This window comes from Melanostigma gelatinosum, assembly GCF_949748355.1.
Source record: "Melanostigma gelatinosum genome assembly, chromosome: 7".
NCBI classification, from domain to species: Eukaryota; Metazoa; Chordata; class Actinopteri; order Perciformes; family Zoarcidae; genus Melanostigma; species Melanostigma gelatinosum.
Window position 1 is genome coordinate 21199608 of NC_136640.1, and position 21067 is coordinate 21220674.

General features: G+C 42.8%; 1 long non-coding RNA gene across 1 annotated transcript; it reads right to left on the minus strand.

Moving 5' to 3' along the window:
• Positions 1-1446: 1446 nt before the first annotated feature.
• LOC306779760 lies at positions 1447-2639 on the minus strand. The gene is made up of 4 exons (XR_013772120.1): positions 2585-2639; positions 2379-2486; positions 2086-2147; positions 1447-1994 (listed from the first exon to the last, which is right to left on the minus strand). It is a non-coding gene; the product is annotated as an uncharacterized lncRNA (long non-coding RNA).
• Positions 2640-21067: the final 18428 nt, after the last annotated feature.

Here is a 21067-nt window from a genome sequence, read left to right on the forward strand (position 1 = left end):
TAACCTTGTTGATAATAAATCTATTGCTTTGATATTACTATACGCCTCTGAGAGCTTCTGTTTCATTCTTAAATCCGCTCTAAGTGTGAAAGATAGCTTTATTTTCACAACAAATTGGTGGAGGATGCGGGCAAGACTTGATACAGAGCAATCGGGTTGGAATGTTAACAGACCTCTCTATCTGTGTTTCAGAAAACAAAATGCGAGTCTCCCTGGAGGTTGGGAGCCCTGGTATTTGCCACCAGGTCGTGCCTGCAGTTCGGGAACAGTCTGATAGTGTCGACACAACTAACAAGGTGAGCAGAAGCCTATTTAACTGAATTCTGCATATTGTATTATAGACATACTCCAAATTTTATCCGACTGTCCGAACTGTAAGTATCACATAGTCATAAAAGTATTGTAAAGAGTAATCACACAGCAGCAGGGTTGTTCAGCCCAGCATCTGGGGTTTTTGTACATATGCGTGAATGAGTCCAGCAGAAGACGTTAGATAAAAGGCGAAAAATGACGGTTTTTGTGGCAGCGTAGAGTGAAGTAGTGTGAGACGCGGTCGCGCGCCTCTTCTGTCGCGGTCACGCGCCTCGCATGAAGCGCTCAAATTCCTGCCACAAATAAAGCGTAATCTTTAACGTAATTATAGGACGTCTTGGACTACGAAGAAATTGCATAACATGACGGGGATATATGTATATATTATTGATGTCATTGATAAACTGTATTGAGAAAACTGACTGCGGAATTCCCGTATTAAGAGCATAGAGTCTTCGGACATTGACTCGTGTGTAGCGATCCAGTGAAAAATAATGTTACTCTGCTTAGAGTTTCCTTGACGAAGTTTCTGGACGAGAGCACAGAAGTTGATTATATCGGTGTGTTGTTAATGACGGACGAGATTAATGAAAATGGCCAGAACGTGTACAGGTCCAGAGATGACCTAGGATAAAAAGCAGTTAAATTGTGTTGTTGACGTGCTACCCTGATGGTGTAGTGGTTAAAATAACGGTCTTCCACGCGCGGGCAAGCCGTGTATAGTTGGCATACGCTGACAGCCAATGAAATTGCAGCATTTCATATCGCTGGTTTCAGCTCCTGGACGCAGGTTCGAGTCTAACTGGGGCAAAGCCACTCATCAATGACAAAGAGCTATTCATAAATCAAGAAATGTTTATCCAGCTTTACCTTTTACTGATTGTCACTAGATTGTAGTGGCAGATAGATTATCAAGTACTTGACTTATTTTTGGCTATAAACCTATTATATTGTAGTTTTTACTGTTGACTATAATGATTCACGTATTAATGAGACATGTGAACATTAGTGAATGAAATATATTTATTAAACACAACAGGGACAGTGAATATTGAACACAGAGCCAATAATGCAAGGTCACAAATACACAACACAAATATGTTAAACAAATATAATAATGACAAAACACTCCCCTTTTCTCTTACTTTCCCTTTTCAACCTCCCATCTCTTTTTTTCTGTCTCATAAAAAGCAGGTTGTCTGCTTCTCATGCCCTGGTCTTTGTAAAAGGAAAAGACTTTACCAGGGCAGTAAATGTACTTCCCTGTTAGTCCAGGGAACCCCGTGTGAATGTGAGGACTGTTTGGATCCTGCTTCAGATCCATCTGACAGAATCGACACTTGCGACCTGTGGGCTGGGATTCAGTCCTCTTCCTCTTCGGCTGTCTTCTGCCCTCCACCCTTTTCCTTGTAGCATCCAGTTCCAGCTGAAAGAACGTTGGAGGAGGAAGATCAGAGATGCTGTGGATTCATTCTGGCTGGGGAGGGAGACGCCACAATGACACCATCTTCATGAGGTTGCGCACAGGAAAGGAGCCTGGCCAGAGACCCGTGGATTCCAGCTCTGTCTTCATCCAGATCCTCTGCTGCTGTGAACAGGTCCACTGGCTGACTTCATGCTCGTAGCCAGGGAGCTGTGGAGGAGGACGGTGGGGACAGCTAACGGCCTGGGTGATGGCTCACCTAGTCAGACAAGAATAAACGGAGCAAATGAGTACGATTCTGGTTGCGTCTTGATTTAATCTTTTGACATGAAAAACATTCTCACACTAACTTTGATCTCTCTGTGCAGGTGACAGTTGAGCGTCTCAGGAGAAATCAGGGGGGCCTCTGACACTACAGAGAATATTAAACATGTTGTCATTATTATTGACAGTAAGATGAAGCAAGGATGTAACATGACATCTACACTGTAGTCTGTGAAACTCAGCAAGCTGGACACTGGAGTGCTGCCTACCTATTGTCTGAATACAGTGCAGCAGCAACTGTATAGAATTAACAACAGTTTTGATGAACACTACATGAAGTATATTTTTAAGATGCAAATACAGGTCAAATAACACACACCAGGGACTGTGACAGTCGCCTCTGTTGCTGGACGACCCGCTCCTTCTGGCAGCAGACACGTGAGCTCCTGAGGAACAGGCACTGGTCTCCTTACAGTTACAGCGGCGGCTGCAAGGTGAGAAGGATCACAAAACATAATCAACGGTTTATAACAGATATGAGCACAGTGAATATGACAGATGTGTTTAAATGTTGGATGTATTTACCATCTACTTGTGAACCCTTCAGATGAGTTGGTGCAGCCAGTGTAGCAGATGGTTCTACAATGGAAAACACCTTGTCAGTCATTTATATTTTGACAATATACAAACACAACTGTTAGTATCGTTACGTCACCTTTCTCAGCCGTATCCAATGACAGACTGTTTCTCACATTAATATATAAAGAATATACTTCATTCATACACGTGTGTTTGTCTTTCAATGGGTTAATATTCAGTGGCCAGTCATTGTGATGTAACCTAGGCAGGTGAAGCAACATGGCACACTTCAAACACATGCATTCAGGTGTTAGTAACACAGCAGTTTCATACATACATATTGTTTCCTTTTATCCATATAAGAAAACAAAGAGTGATACGTACCCTCATCATGACTGGTATCAATTCATAGTCACAAGGACAACAAGCAGAACACCTAAACATGAGACAGAACGGTTCAATGCTTCACGTGGGATAAGAAGTCATGGTCCCATGCTTGTCTGTTGATGGCAGAACGTTTTTGGTGAAAAACCTCTTTCTGTTCCCGGAGCCTGTTGTTGTCTGGCTGTTTGATGATGCAGAAACAGCTGGTAAACAAACAAAAAACATATCATATACACTGAATAGAATACACGATTAATAGCAAACCGGCTGAACTGTAACTGATTTTAAATCTTCAGGTGGTAGAAATGAAAGACATCAAATGTTTACTCTCAGCTCTGCACGTGTGGCTTTGAAGGAGATACTCAGCATCCCTCTCTCCAGCTCTTCATCTTCATCCATCACTGAGATGCAAACAGACGAGAATTAGAACTTCATTAAATTAATATCTTCTTGCACTTCTTGTACATAAACATTATTTTAACAGTGATGGAGAAAGTCTACACATCTTGTACTTCAGTAAAAAAATATGTATTAATACCACCACATGGTGTAAATACTCTTTAAGTGAAAGTCCTGCATTCAAATCTTACTTACTCAAAGTCTGACTTCAGTAAAAGTACAAAAAAGCATGTGTTCATCACTTTAATGACTTTATATACTGCTGGTAGTTTAATCTGTAATAACACATCATTTATTAGTTGAGTATATTTTGTCTGATATCCTGAATCTGCCAAGTAACTAACGTTAGTAACTAATGCTGTCAAACACACGTGGAGCAGTTAATGTACATAACTATGAACTACATGCATTAATGACGATACGTGACGTGATACAACGGAGACGTGCATGTTTATTTAACGTTAACGTGATTCACATGAACCACCGGGTCCGGTCACAGCTTGTTGTTCTTTTGTTACGTGTCCGTAAAGTAACAGAGTATATCTTACGTTCACCACAACCTCAACCGGCCGCTGCTCAGCCTCTGTGTTCACTGACATGCATAGTAAACGCAAACTCATTTTATTTGAATGCACGTTCGTGTTAACTTGTGATACTTTTGGTCACAAAAACGCATCAAAGTCGGACATGAATTAACCGGTATGAACCGTTAACGGCTCCAGATTACGTTACGTTGTAAGGTAACGAACTCATACAGTCAGAAGTCCGACTTCGACACAATATAACACAAAAAAAACACAACTAACTTTATCTTTGAAGCTTTCAAGTGAATGTCAGACAGCCCAGACTAATTGTCATGACATTTTAATTCATTGTTATTCATCTTAATGACTTACCGTTCAACGTAGTGTCCACCCAGCGAATAGATCCGGAAAATGCGGGCTGTCGATGCTCTTTCCAGGCTCCGACTGACTGACAAACACCGGAGAAAATCTTTCTCTCGCAAAACGGCACCACAGCGCTGCTGGTGCTGGTGGCCAAAGATATATTACATCCGTACTGGTTTAGGACTACCATTGAAAATGAATGGGAAACGGTTTAGGGAGTTTTAGCTAAAGAATCCCCGGGTGCCGCGCGGTAGGTCCGGGATCGGATCCCGGCTGTAACATTGTTTTTGACAATAAGCAGCGGCCGTTGTGATGTATTAAAGAGCAGCGCTCTTTGATTTGTGTGTAGGATAGGGACAGAATTGATTATAATTTGACTGTTTGTTTGCTGAAAAAGCATTTGTTTTTCATTTGTATCGTGGTCGAGAGGTCAGCGGTACACAGTCTGTTTGCTTAGTTTGAAAAAAAGAGAGCTGTTCAGCTCATCCAAGGGCTGCGCTTGTGAGTGTATGTTTTAATTTGTGTATTAATTGTCTTCAGAGACAGCCGAGTATGTTCTAATTTGTGTTCATTGTTTCACTGCATTTGTAAAGATATTAATTTCTCTGAGACCGTGTTTGTGATCTGTGCGCATTTTCAGATAACGCAGCGTATGGATTCACTTTTGTTTGAATGAGTGTGCGTATTTGAAGCGTACATGAGCAAGCTGAGCTGCTGAGGTGTACGTTTTAATTTTTGTTTATTTGTTTGACTGTATTTGTAAAGATATTCCTTTACCGTATTTGTGATCTGTGCGCATTTCAAAAATGGCAGTGTGTTGCAATTTTGTTTGAATGAAAGTGAATGTTTGAAGCGTACATATGAGAGAGAGACAGCTGAGAGCTGAGAGCTGAAGCTGAGTTGATGTGTGGCAACAAGTTCGTGTGTGATTTCAAAGTTGATGGTCAGTTGAGCAGAAAAAACACGCATTAGACACAGACGTTGCACTCACACACAAACATAAAACATTAGAATAAACTGAGAGACAGCTGAGGGTTAACCTAAAGTGTTAGTTTTATTGGAGTAGGTATAAAGACTTCAAATATAGTGGAATTTGTATTTCATAGAGACCGTCAGCAAAGTTTAATGCGGAAACACAGCAGGGATTCATTCAGTCAAACAGACGCTGGGAAAATAAGGGAGGAATAAGCATTCCTGATAACAAAACAGTTGCAGCCGTAGGGAGTGTATCGGCTCCAAGGACAGAGAGCTGAAGGAAACTAAAAAGGGGGGTTTATGGGCATATAGTTGCCATACTAATCTGAGAAATTCGAAACCACGTAACACACACACACCCGTACTAGACAAAGCACCCCCACTAACTTCTGATTCAGATGATAGATGATCTAAACCATAGAGTTACAGCCATTGATTGAGTAATTAAAAACATAGACGTTCACACCTAGCAGGGGTAAAAAGGGGGAGTTGTAAATAACATATATTCATACACTGTTAAATAATATGCGTTATACTTGTAAAGCTATATTGCGGAGTTGTGAGGTCACTGTATGTAGGTCAAAAACGCCGAAAGGAGCATTCCGTCATTCTTTCGTACAACAGGAAAAGATAACAGTGACCCTGGAATGTAACGCTTGCTTAAACCATCAGATTAGGGCATAAAACTGCCATCTTAGAGTGGGAGAAGAGTTTCTTTTTTATCTATTCACACAGAGACCTCGAAATAAGTTTAGAACTGTACTGATTTCGAAGGACATTTGACATGAGTTTTGGCTCTTTCTGTGGCCACTTCAGGAACTGCAACAGGAACAGTGGACAGGAGCTTTGGCTCCATCGGGTGGACATTTGGGAATACTGAATTCAGACTTTTTTATTGAACACATTGCAGAGGAGGAAGTCATGTCAGCAAAAGTGAGCACTTATCTGTGCAATTTGGAGAATCACTGCTGCAACTATTAGCCACAATACCTGCGTCATATCCAGTTCCAGACCCACATATTCCCTTAACAAATCACAGCCCACAGCCCATAGCCCACAGACAAAGCATCCTCCATCATGAAACACCTCAGCCCCTTTAGTTTGAACACAAGAAACAGAAGATGTGTTCACCATTCTCACGTAGACTCTGTCACATGCATCGGCACTTCAAGAATTGACTATTCATTCCCTTTCCACCTAGATGTTTCTGAACAAAAAGAGGGATGTTAATGCAGTTTTGTATCAGAAAAAAGGGGGAGAAGGAGCTGCATCAAAGAATCCTCCTAAGCAAAAAATTCACATTCGGAGCTGCAAGAAAATTCAAAAAGAATGCACAAGAGCACATATTGTCTATGAAACAGGAAGAATGTTGCTACAAAGGAAATGAAGGAAAACACAGCATCCTATGCTGTGGTGAGACAATTCGAAGACATGGAACACACAATAGTAGCATCAGGTATCCTACCTCAACCAGCATCAGCACAACTGGCAGAAGTCGAAGCGCTCATACAAGCCTTGACAATAGCAGAAGGAAAATCAGTAAACATCTTCACAGATTCAGCTTACGCACATGGAGCAGCTCACGTTGATGGGCCCATGTGGCGAAGAAGAGGATTCACGACATCAATGGACGCACCCATCAAACACAAGAAAGAAATCATGGCACTGGTGGAAGCTATGAGCCTACCAAACAGAGTGGCAATCATGAAATGCAAAGGACATGATGGCAAAGCAAGAACCAGAATAACTGCGGGAAACGACATGGCAGATGAAGCTGCTAAAGAAACAGGAGGATACAGACCAAAACAGATGGTTCTGAAAACAGCCACACAGGAACCAGAGATCACAATGTGAAGGAACCGTACAAAACACCTATGGGCTCTTATCCTGTACCATCAGCCTGCTTCCAAGACATCAGCATAGACTTTACTGACATGGGACATGAAAACAGAGTACAAGGAAAAGTACATCTTGGTAATGGTTGACAGATTCTCAAAGTGGGTGGAGGCAATCCCAACTAAAAGAGAAGACGCACAGACAGTAATGAGGTGGCTGCAGACAGAGCTGATACTCCGATAATGGTTCACATTTCAGTAATAAGCATTTGCAGGAAGTAGTTATGGATCAGTGTATCATTCACAGTCGCAAGGACTGGTAGAGAGGGCAAATCAGACGCTAAAATCAAAAATAGCAAAGACATGTGTAGCATCAAAGCTGACATGGGTTAAAATTTTACCACTAGCTCTAATGGCAACGAGGAGCGCACAAGGAAATAAGACGCATCTTTCACCACATGAGTTAATGACAAGGAGGCAAATGCCTGGTCCTCCAAGAGACGGTAGTCATATACATAGATATACATAGATACATAGATGTACATATACTTAGATGTGCAGCAAGTTGAAATGAAGGCATATGTGACTGCATTAATCATTCTCACGGAGGCTCTCTCCAAACAGGTCCAGCGAACCAGTGCAGCTGACCAGGAAAAGGTAAAAAATCTCATCCGAGAAGGTGACTGGGTCAGGGTCAAAGTTCATAAGAAAAGTGGACTGACCCCAGGTGGACAGGGCCGTACGAAGTGAAGGAGGTTACTTCACACTCGGTCCAAGTCATAGGTAAAGCAGGAGCACCTTGGCACCACCTGTCACACTGTGCCCCAGCACCTGAGCCGTCCAGACCTCTAGCAGAGGTCCGAGGTAATCTGACGCAAAATGCATAATTTGTTTTGTAATTTGTAATTTGACTTTTCAGCAACCACCAACAGGTGATCCAATTAGCTACAGGACAAGGAAGCGACAATGTTTGGTTAAATTGAATTGTTGATAATGCTATAAAAAAAACAAAATGAGTGGCTGTGTAGCTTGTGCTGCAGCTAGACCAGCTATGTTCACCGAACCAGCACCACTATATCCTGAATCTGACCCAACAGGATACGCATGCATGACAAATATGACTAAAATGGCTACTCCACCAAATTGCACGACTCTGGCATCCATATTTAAAGTACAAAACCTGACCCAACGCAGACGCAGACATATCTTAGCAAAAAAAGCAGCTGAGTTCAGTCTGGACAAAGGTCCAACCTACATAGATGCAATCGGAGTGCCCAGAGGAGTGCCTAATGAATACAAATTGATAGACTAAATTGCAGTAGGTTTTGAGAGTATCGCAAGTATTATTCCATGGATAACTGTGAATAAAAATGTTGATCGTATCAATTATGTGCATTACAATGTTCTTCGTTTGGCTAATCATACTAGGGATGCAATAGAGGGTCTGGCTGAGCAGCTGGCCCCAACTTCTTTGATTTCTATGCAAAACAAAATGGCTTTGGAGCTTTTGCTCAATGTTTGGAGACCTGTGTTGCACTATCGTCCCCAACAACACTGCGCCGGACGGTTCAGTCACAAAAGCACTGAATAGTCTGAGGGCACTGTCAAAAGAAATGCAGGAAGCATCAGGTGTGAACAATCCATTTGGAGATTGGATGGAAAACATGTTTGGAAAATGGAAGCACCTGATCTTGTCAATAGCAGTGTCAATGGGTGTGTTCATTGCAATATTGGTCTCATGTGGATGTTGTATAATACCCTGTATTCGTTCTTTGGTTGGCCGTCCTATCACCACTGCCCTCTCCAAGGAACCATTACCACCCCCTCCTTATGGAGCTTACCCAGTATGGGAAGAGCAGAACAGCCTGGTAGGGTCAGGAGAGGCAGAGGCAGACACCAGCGTGAGAACAGGGCAGGAAAGTAAAGAAAGTGACGTCCTTCAGACGTCAAGAGAGGGATTTGTTGATAAAATTAGCTTATATACAGCTTTAATCAGCAATTAGCTTATATACAGCTTAATCAGCAGCTAGTTTATATGCAGCTTTAAGTAGCAATTGACTTATATACAGTTTAATTAATCACTAGCATATTTGTAGTTTTAATAACCATTAACTTATGCAGCTCTATTAACCACTTATACAGTGCTCACAGCATACACTAAGGCCAGAGAGAAGCAGGAGGAAGGTTACTTATTTAACTGCGTCACAAGGAACAGGCAGCCATCTTTCAGATAGATAAGACAGTGAGATTCAAGCGAGGGCCAACGCCCTAGCTGAGCCCGGCTTCTCCACACACTCTTTCTCTAGGACCTCTCGCATGCAACACCTCACTCACACTGATGGAAACCAACGCCTACTGGGAGGGGCCAAGGTGAATGGACATTCACGGCTTCCAACCAGGTGTCATAACGTAAAAACGTGCCACGCCTGCATCTTTGACTTTGGCCAATGTGTATCAAGGGGTGGACCCCCTATATTAAGTTTCACGCTGATGTGTTTAAGCGTGTCTTATGGTGGACCTCTGAGAGGGAAATCATTAGAGCCCATGCATGTTTAATTGTGTTGGGCTGAATAACCTTGTTGATAATAAATCTATTGCTTTGATATTACTATACGCCTCTGAGAGCTTCTGTTTCATTCTTAAATCCGCTCTAAGTGTGAAAGATAGCTTTATTTTCACAACACTCTCACATAAAACATACTACACATCTCATGAACAACAAGATTTTTGTCTTTTTCCTTTAAAGTTTGTCAAATCACTTATATTAAAAGTAAACTAGTGAAAATTGCTGCTGTAATTTGATTATTTTAATAAGCCATGTAACTTGCTATGATCCAAGGTTTTGAACAGGTGTGATACTGGTGTGTGGCCACAGCGTGCACATCTGATGTTGCTCACAGTGGTCCTCAGTGTGCTCAGGGAGCTTGTGTGTATGCCCAGACACATGAAAAATTAGAGGGAACATTGCATGTAACCACACAATCTTTACTGTTAACTCACACGGAACACAATACTGGATATCTACTTTTTCAGACCTGTGATCACTTGTGTGTGTATATATATATTTATATACACACAACTACTACTGAAGACACCTGTCCCTCATCTATTCTTAGTGTCTTACCTGTCCCTGGCTGGATGAACCTGCCTGACTACAAGGGTAATCTGGCTGCCTGATGTCTTTTGCATGCACAGCTCCATCGTACATAGTGGGAGCAGACAAGGTTGACCATAGCTCCTCAAATTCAGGATCTTCTCCCAGGGGCACACAGGCATTGTACCATCCACCATTGCTGTCTATTGGCTGAGGTTGGGCGTTGAGTTCCAGTAAACACTGAGTTGTATTTCAGTGAACATACATACATAATGTGCTCTGCTCTCATTATGATGTCCTGGGAGCTTCTTGTTGACAGCACACAGTCTATAGTTCCATATTTACGACGTTTTATCCGAGACATTGAATGCGGTGAAATCACGTCTTCGTGTAGACCACATATGAACGGACAGCGTAATATGATTTTGGAGAAATACGTTTAAAGTAACCAAAATCGCGTCTCTTTCAACCTACAACTGAACAAACCATCAATATTTTAAAAGAAATTGGTGTTTTGTGACAGGTTGATATTGTGGCCGTAATTTACACGGTTTAAAACACGTTGAAAAAAGGTCGAAGATGTTCAGGCTCCATTTCAACGCTTTTTCAACCAGAAATCAACGTTGAAATCCGAGTTAGTGCTCACTGGGATGTTGAATTGGCTTCATTACTTCATATTACTGCTTCAATACTTAATATTACTTTTTATCTCCAGAGAAAATGTTGAGTTAACGTTCACTGCAGGAGTCAACTACGTAAAAATATATAACGTAACGATGGCCTGCCTCGGTCGGCGCTAGCTGCTCTTGGCCTGTCTCGAACGATTCCGTCGTGACGCCCTTTCCGGTCATTACGCTGTCATTTTCTTCGGCGATCGCCAACCAAACGTAAATAATATTAATTCATACATATCAAATAATCTATGTGTCAAATTTCATGAATATATATGGACGTTTATATGTCTAAATACTATAGGAAAGTGACTTTGATGAGAGAAAGCAGAAAGAACGCTCGGGCGACGCTTAAACAGCTCGAACGGAAATTAAGGAGCTTTTATTGCATCATTTGGAGTTGTTGAAGCGCGATATCTTATTGTGAAGGACAGAACTACGGTCCCGGATGTGTTGACAGCATTGATGGTCATTTTTGCGACCCTGGAACAAGCGAATATCCCCGAAAAACCAGCAGCAGCCAGTGTTTACAACGTGTTTGTACGGATTAGGCCAAGAGCAGTGCACGGCTAATTCACCCGTGTTAGCATCGTTTTAACGACTCTGGTAAAGGCAAAGCTAACTGTAATAATTACAACAATATTTCGTTTGACAGGTACGAAGTTTAACTTCAGTTTAACACCATTAAATCAACTGAAAACATTACACGATCATTTTTATCAACATTGTAAGTGAATTGTATTGAAACATTAGCTAAAAACTGTCCGGTTTGGGGTACAATTCCGTTAGCTAGCTAACCTAAACGTGGGCATAATTATCTTAAAATACACACACTGGGCTATTTAAATACTTACAGTTATCTGTTGCGTTCACTGGTCGCTAACTTGACTTTAAAATCGTCTTGAGGTTTGGCTTTTTACACTTTTTCTTGAGTTGCGTCGCTCTGAATGTGTCTGTGGCTCTCAGCTGCGGGTGAAATGAGCCGTTATGTGTTGACTATATAAGACTATATGAGCCGTTTGTCGTTGTGCCGAACTTTCTGCGAACGACACAACGCGTCATTTAAATATTCTGTTGTCTGGTACCATTCGCAATTTCCAACAGTTTTTCAACCATAAACAGTTCATCGGTAACAGTGGATTGTCACTCTTATTTACTCAAATGATTTACTTGTAATTTCCTCGACACCTTTGTACTTCTAACGTAACGATGGCCTGCCTCGGTCGGCGCTAGCTGCTCTTGGCCTGTCTCGAACGATTCCGTCGTGACGCCCTTTCCGGTCATTACGCTGTCATTTTCTTCGGCAATCGCCAACCAAACGTAAATAATATTAATTCATACATATCAAATAATCTATGTGTCAAATTTCATGAATATATATGGACGTTTATATGTCTAAATACTATAGGAAAGTGACTTTGATGAGAGAAAGCAGAAAGAACGCTCGGGCGACGCTTAAACAGCTCGAACGGAAATTAAGGAGCTTTTATTACATCATTTGGAGTTGTTGAAGCGCGATATCTTATTGTGAAGGACAGAACTACGGTCCCGGATGTGTTGACAGCATTGATGGTCATTTTTGCGACCCTGGAACAAGCGAATATCCCCGAAAAAACCAGCAGCAGCCAGTGTTTACAACGTGTTTGTACGGATTAGGCCAAGAGCAGTGCACGGCTAATTCACCCGTGTTAGCATCGTTTTAACGACTCTGGTAAAGGCAAAGCTAACTGTAATAATTACAACAATATTTCGTTTGAAAGGTACGAAGTTTAACTTCAGTTTAACACCATTAAATCAACTGAAAACATTACACGATCATTTTTATCAACATTGTAAGTGAATTGTATTGAAACATTAGCTAAAAACTGTCCGGTTTGGGGTACAACTCCGTTACCGTTACTCTACATTTCAGAGGGAAATGTTATAGTCTTTACCCCACTTTAGATTATTAATACACATTTAAGAACTAATATAATGATGTAGTTCCATGGATTAAGCTACATTAACTGATAAGATCATTTATACTTATGACTATACTTTTGCTTTATTATGCACATATAATTTAATTGTTATGAACGCATTTTAAGCTAAACGCTATATATACAATGAACAAAATCTGAATTGGCTACTGGTAATAAAACAATTTATAGATTTCTAACGCTAATTTATGGTATTTATCTTCAATGCTTTACATGTCCGTCACATGTAATGCGTTGAGTTAAAATATCTTAATGCGGGGGCTTTTTACAAACAAATATTGATAAATGTCTTATATTCCTGCCGCCCATTTAAAAAAGTCCCCAGGTCAGCCACATGAATATTTCTGGAAATCTGCCAGTACAAAAGTAGTTGATCAGAAAAATAAAAAGTTATTTTCTGATAATTTCACGGTGGTTTCGTTCTAAAGCACGATACCCCCCACCTCTGAAAGCACAGGCTTCATCCTGTCCGCAGAGACCGGCCTGCTCTGTGTGTGTTCGTTCGTGCGTCTAAAGCAGCTTTATGACCTGGGAATGACTGGAACACAAACGTCTCCAACACAGCAAAATGAGATGGAAACAGAAAATACAGGAAGAGGGCAGGGTATCTGTAGACACACTACTGGGTCGTGAGTGGTGATTGAAAGGGATTATTTAAGTTTTCATAGGAAATTGCATATTATACCTTTAAGGCTAGTTCTTGAGTAGATGTTCTTGCCTACGTTTCAACCACAATTTCCCTATTCTAACTTACTTTGGGATAACTTCAACAACTAAAAAAGGTGCACTCAGGAGAGTGCAGACCTCTGACCAGGTGTGTTTGTAACAACAGCTGTATCGTGTGTAAATCTTTCTATGTGCTCATCATAAACTTGAAGTCTTCAGTGTTAATGGGCTGTGTATCTTTTTCCATTCTCCAGAGATCGTACAGAACAGAAAGGTTTGGTGCGAAAGCGATTTCATCCGTTTGTGTTGACTTTACACATAAACTTCGACGTGTTTTATTTATTTCACATATTATATTTGTTTCGGCAAACTTCGTAAGCGGTTGGTTATTCAAACATCCAGTAGAGATGGAACAACATCAGTCGGGCTTCAGGCCATCTGATGAAAGCGTTAGTCTGCGCTAAATGTGCAATGTGCAGCTTTCTGTTCCAATGAAATAGGGGTTCATATTTCACCTCGACTAATGGGTCCATACAATGTTGATTTACAGTCATCAGTTAGGTACCCTTTAAGAGTATTGAGACCCTAAACCAAGGTGATGGCTTGATCCTCATCCGTAAATAGTTGAGTCTCAAGGTTTGTTAGATATGTTAATGCAGAACGTGAGACTGGACGGTGAATTAGTAGGAAAATATGTGTTGGTGTTGGCTTTGATGGTGTTGCCATTCTCTCCCTAGGCTGGTCTTAAATGCGTTGACTGAGGAGGCACTAACTGTTGCTTGACTCAGGCTGTTCCATACTGGTGGTGTTCTACTAGAGAAAAAAGGTTTCCGTGGACCAGGCTGGTGTTGTACCTGTAGCTTCAGATCATGACCTCTTGTATTGGTGCTGAGGGATTTTTTGAACATACTATTGCCACATACTTCACAACTTCTGTTCGACTGTACGCTGTCGATTCCTGTCAGTATTTTAAAAGTGTGGACCATGTCGGCTCGTTTGCGGCGAAATTCCAGCTTTTGCAAGTTGAGGCTGGCAAGTCTTTCTGGGTATGAGAGGTTGGAGAGGCCGTGCACTAGTCTAGTTGCGCGTCTCTGAACTTGTTCCAGGGCATCTTTGTCCCGCTTGAGTTTGGGCGACCAGACGACTGAGGCGTACTCGAGGTGAGGACGTACCAAGGACTTGTACAGGTGGAGAAATGATGTTTGATCCAAGGACTGGAACGTGTGTTTGATTGCTGCTAACACTCGGTTGGCCTTGGATACCTGGGTTTGGATGTGCCTGGAGAATGAGAGGTTGCAGTCGATAATTACACCAAAGTCTTTCTCTTCTTGTGTGATTTGAAGCTGGTGGGTTGTGCCATCGTTGTTCCTCATCCGACGTCTACGCTGGGATGTGTTTTAAGGCTTTGGGGATTTCTCCTGAGGCAAACGCAGAATTTCAGACTTTTGACATCGTGGAGAAGAATCGTGAGAATCTGTGTGTAAATAAAAAGCTTATTCTGATTCACCGGCGCTCCCCACAGCAAATTAAGAAGTTGTGGAAGGGCATTCACAACCCCGTGTTGACTTGTTGAACAAGACTGATGACCAAAAGATGCAGCGATCAAAAAAGAGGAAACATTGACTTCAGCGACATGGTATAATAATAATAATAATAATCCTTTATTTTATATAGCGCTTTTCTAAGTACTCAAAGACGCTTTACAAGGATCCATGCACACCATTCGCCCAGTCATACCGGTGATGGTAAGCTACGTCTGTAGCCACAGCTGCCCTGGGGCAGACTGACAGACTGGTATGAACTAAAAGAGCAGTTCTGTTACTGCACTTGTATTTAAAAGTTACAACAGGACTGTCTTTCATCATAGGATAGAACCTTGAAAAATGGAGGAAGCATTCAGCAGTATAAGTGTGAATTTCAGCATCACGGGCCAAGATTGTTCAATAAGTCAAATGGAACAAACGTTCGATCTGTCATTGGCCTAACTTCCTTTTTGAATAAAAACGAATTCAACCAAGACGTTTGAAAGTTCCACCGTTTATTTTCCACAAAACACCAAAGATGTAACACAAGTCTACAGACCCATCTAAAATTTGGGCATGTATACCAAAACCATTTAAATAGGAAAGTTCTAGAACACAAGTTATTCAGTCACATACACAAGGAAACCTGTTAAATACCATAATCACTGGAGAGGACAGATGCAGGAAGAGGGAACGTACACAAGGGCCAACTTCCACCATTTATTGCTCGATTTGTATTCAAACTGCACCAGCTGTTTTTGCTACACTTTAAAAAAAAACTAGTGCTGGGCAACGATTAAAATTTTTAATCACGATTAATCACATGGTTTTTATGCGATTAATCGCATTGTTATGGCAAAGTTAAATTATGAATTAAAATGTAGTGTATTGAAAAACAAAATTGGTGACCTTGTAATTACTGTGATATAGCATTCATAGAGGAGCGTGACTGCTGACGGTATATGTTAACTTAAGGCACCAAAACCCAGAGGCGTGAAGTACAATAGGTTTTGAAAGCGCAATCTTTTCTCCTCTTCCTCAAAGAAATGACACGTCATATCAAATCTATACTTTTATGACTACAGTAGAAGTGTGCAGCAGTTATTCATATTCTCAATCCTCACCCACATTAAGTCACCAAATCGAAACTCGTTCCATCCTGTGAATGCAGTTACTTAACATACTGGTCGAGCGGGTAGTGCTCTTTGTACTGCTGCAAGTGCCTCCACATGGAGTCTCTCTGCTTGTTCAGATTGGGCGTCATCTCCTGGTACACGTCGGTAAACATCAGCTCGGGACTGGGCTTGAGGCGCTTCTCAGCCTTCTCGAATGCCTCCATCACCATCTTGCGAGACTGCTTCCGCCAGCTCCTCTCGTCGTCCTCGCTCCACCAGCTACGGGCCGTCATGTAATGTCTCAGCCTGGAGATGGGATGGTCCTGCTTGTCCCAGTAGTTCACCTCATCCACCGAGCGGTAGGCCGAGCTGTCGTCACTGGTGCTGTGGTGGCCAATTCTGAGGAAAGAGCGGAATTCTTAATTACTACAGCATTTTAGGGGGGGAGCGCATTTTTTTAACTCATCAAATGTTCCTTGTCAAAAAGCATTTTGTTAAAATTGCAACCCTTTTAAAATTCTGTCACCTAATCCACTCCCTTAAATTTGAATGCTTCCCAGATATGTACTTTTAATATACAAGGTACAATTTAGAGCGGGAAATCAATCAAATAATTTCATGAACTATTTTTTTTTTATAACTCAGATGTTTGCCTAAACCCGGTATTACACGGGCCCCGGGCGTAAAGACTAGTATTCGTTGTCTCACTGAAGCCTCTCCCTGCTGTGCAGGAGCTCTCCACAAACATGACCATACACACACAAGTCAGTGTGGACAAAGTGAAGATTACTCCAGTTGACAACAACTAGGCTTGCTACCGTAACTAAGTTCAAGGAAACTTTTGCACGTATAAAGCCAATACTTTTACACACCTGTTCAATAAACATAATGTAGAAAAGTTAACGTGTAAGCTATTTTGTTGAGTTGCCTCTTAGTGAAGCCTCTGAACGACTTAAGTTCCCTCTAGTGAGCCGGGTTGTGCCCGGGGATTTAGTGTGAAGGGTAACGCGGCAGGAGTGAAGCGCTGATGTCAACAAGGTTGGAGTAATCAAGTTGTTGCCGTCTTGGAACCTCCGTGTTATTTTATTACCTTCATTCGCGCAGGCCTTACGTGTGCTCAACTAACCTGTAGGTCATCGCTTCAATGAGGAAGGGCTGGTTCTCGGCCACGGCTCTGCGGCGCGCCTCCTTTGTAGCGTTGTACACGGCAAACACATCGTTGCCATCGACGCGGATGGACAGCATGCCATACCCCGGCCCACGAGCGGCTGTTCAGTCGGAGAAAGAAAACGAAAAGTGTGTTCATGAGAGCGGCTGAGGACTTTAAATCGGACGCTGCAGGATACCACGCCGAGGCTTCTCACCGATGCCGTCGCCCCTGTACTGCTCGTTGGTGGGGGTGGAGATGGCGTAGCCGTTGTTACGACAGAAGAATATCAGAGGGCACTCCAGGGTGGCGGAGAAGTTGAAGCCGGCGTGTGCGTCCCCTTCGCTGGCCGCTCCCTCGCCTCCTTATTCATTTATCTTTAGTAAAGGTCATTAGGTACCGCTGGTGGATTTTTTTTGGGTAGGGCCATCCAATCAATTTCAGCAAATAGTATAATTCAATGCAAAAAAAACAAAGGTATCAAAAACGCATTAGTACTTTGCAGTTACATTGTTATCATTTATTCCAACACTGAGATAATAAGGACATCTTATTCATACATGTGACAAAGTGGGTGAGAACACACCATTTGTCCCATAGTGTATTCATCTATAAATCTGACCAGTGGCGGCTGGTCAATAGAGGGCCATTGGGCAAGGCCCCACCATGAGCCACCAAAAACAAAACAAAAAAAATGATAAAAATCAAATTATACAAATTGTCAATATTTGTGTTTTTGAACTATGGAATGTACACAGTAGTGTGTGTAAAATATGATATCTCTGCAAAATATATGCTTTTCCTGCTCGTCCTCTCCGCCTGTGTGCTCTTCTGCTCGTGCTCTCTGCTCGTGCTCTCAGCCTGTGTGCTCTCTGCTCGTACTCTCAGCCTGTGTGCTCTCTGCTCGTGCTCTCTGTCTGTGTGCACGACACTCTGAGAACGCGCAGCTTGGGGGGCCTGATCGTTTTGGCCAAAAAGAGACGGGTCTATGAAGCAGTTTAGCCAATTGCTGATTCAAGATATAAATGAGTGACATACAATTTAGCCAATCAGAGCCCTCAAATAGATTCAGCTTGGGGCCAGAACCTCCTCGCTGCGCGTTCTCGTCAGGAGAAGTCTCTACAGGCGCCCGCGCCAGCGCGAGCACTCCTCCTCCAAGACCCGTTTGAGAGGAGAACTTTGGCGGAGATTCTGCAGCCAAAGAGCTGATATCAGATCAGCCTGACCTCACAATCAGACAGCAGACTCGCGGGAAAGGGAAGCAGTACATGCGAAGCTTCTGTACTAGCTGAACACCAGACAGGTTTGGCTAGCTGGATGACGTCATGCTAATCATTTATTTAGCTTTTTAAAACAACGGGGACGGATCCAGCACGGACAGTTACGGGAGTGAGGGATGAGGAGGTAAGGAAACATGAGAACACCAGGACACACATGAGAACTCTGTCAAGCTACATATCAGACAAAGTGAACATCTTTTCTTCTACATAGCCTCAGTCTCATCTGCTTAACTTGGTCATGGAGGCATCAACATGTAACGGAATTGTACCCCAAACCGGACAGTTTTTAGCTAATGTTTCAATACAATTCACTTACAATGTTGATAAAAATGATCGTGTAATGTTTTCAGTTGATTTAATGGTGTTAAACTGAAGTTAAACTTCGTACCTTTCAAACGAAATATTGTTGTAATTATTACAGTTAGCTTTGCCTTTACCAGAGTCGTTAAAACGATGCTAACACGGGTGAATTAGCCGTGCACTGCTCTTGGCCTAATCCGTACAGACTTCTATCCTCGTTGTAAACACTGGCTGCTGCTGGTTTTTCGGGGATATTCGCTTGTTCCAGGGTCGCAAAAATGACCATCAATGCTGTCAACACATCCGGGACCGTAGTTCTGTCCTTCACAATCAGATATCACGCTTCAACAACTCCAAATGATGCAATAAAAGCTCCTTAATTTCCGTTTGAGCGTATACCACCACCTGCTGGATGTTTTGTTAAACTCTTCTCATGTCAATCACTGGCAAAACACCAGCTGATGTCTGGAATTTAACAATTATGTACACATATTGTATATAACAATTATTATCATAACACACAGTGCAGAGTAAGAGTTATATTACAACTAAAAACATGAGTATTCATGATTAAAAAGCTACATTGTTAAAGTGAAAGACAAATAACTTGTGCAAATGATTGAAAAGTTCTGTGCAAACATTTATTGAAAAACAAACCAATTAAATTATAAATCAGGACACACATGGCATTTGAAATAATCATCTTCATCATCCAGCTCCTCGTCCCAGCCCACACACATGGTGTGATACCATGTGTGGCAGCTGTCACACTGGACCCACGACACCAATCCCTCCGAGCTCTCTGGAGGGTCAGGTTCCTGGCACCGGCCACACTCCCAAACTGTCTGCTCCATCTCTTCAGGAGTGTGACCTATTAAAATAAATAAAAAATTACTTTGAATTAAAGACAATGATCAGATTTTCATGGGTTGGCATACAATGCAAGTTAACATGAAGTACCGGTGGATGTCGTAGGTCCAGCAGACGAGGAGCTGGATGAAGGTCGGTTCTCTGCAGGTTGGGAGGCTGTATAAATAACAGAAAAAGCATAACCATGCTTTGTTTACTCTTCATCATGGCTAATGTCACCATCGTGTTATAATATTGTGGTTTTTTTCAGATTATTTAAAGGATTTACAGTGGGAGGGAGAGGAAGGAGTTTGGGACCCATAGAGGCCACGTCCCTCAGCCGATGTTGAAGGCTCTGAAATAATAATCATATTTTATTATTACAACTCTAAAATACATACTTATAAGAATGTTTATGCGTAACAATAGTTAATAAATTCTGATTTATACGTGAATTCAAATGCAAAATAGGGATGCGCTGACCAGGAGACGGGGGAAGGTGGCGGTGTTCCTCAGCAGGCAGGCTCAGTGGTGATGTGCTGCTGGCAGGCAGCCGGGGACCGTGGGAGGCACAAGAGGGGGTAGAGCGGGATGAGGGACCGGCGATGGAAAGTCCGGAGCTGGTGGCTGTAGTAGCCCCGAGGGACACTGGTCTTCTGCGGCTGGGGCGAGAGCCGCCAGACAGGGTAGAGGAAGTGGCTGCCGGGCCGGTGTCGCCGGCCCGCTGCTGCTCTCTGTCTCTTCTGGCCAGAGCTTGGGCCTCCCGTCTTGCAGCACGGTCCTCTGCCTCCACGATGACGTCAGACATCTCCTGAGCTGTCAGTAACCTGGCCTTGGTGATGTTCCTCCTGACCTTGCCGGTGTTGCGGTTGTAGTTTATTTCGGCCAGGAGGTGGGCCAGGTCTGCTGTTATCCGGCCTGATGTTACCAGGGGATGGGTCATGTAGGGATTGGGAGGAGGGGCAGGTGGGGGTTGGTTCTGGGGATTGGGGATAGGGGCTGGAGAAAGGGGATGCTGGGAGGGGAGGGCAACATCAGGCGCAGCCCAGGAAGATGCCGATGAGGTTGGCGGAGGTGGTGAGGAGGCCCCACGCCGCGGCCCGTACGGCATGACCCGTGACCAGTCGATAGCCATTGGGTCCAGAGGGTAGAGGCCACACCTCCTGAACCCAGCCACCACCAGTCTCCGATCCTTCACCCTCTGGTAGGAGTCTGTTAGGACCCTTGAAAACTCCTTCTTAGAAACCAAGAAGGAGTGGCTCACTGCCGACAGATCTCCTGTAACACCAGAGAAATCTGCCTTCAAGGGTCCGAAGAAACTCATATCCAGAGGTTGAAGGATGTGAGACATATGTGGTCAAGAGAATGACCCCCTCCCTCTGTGC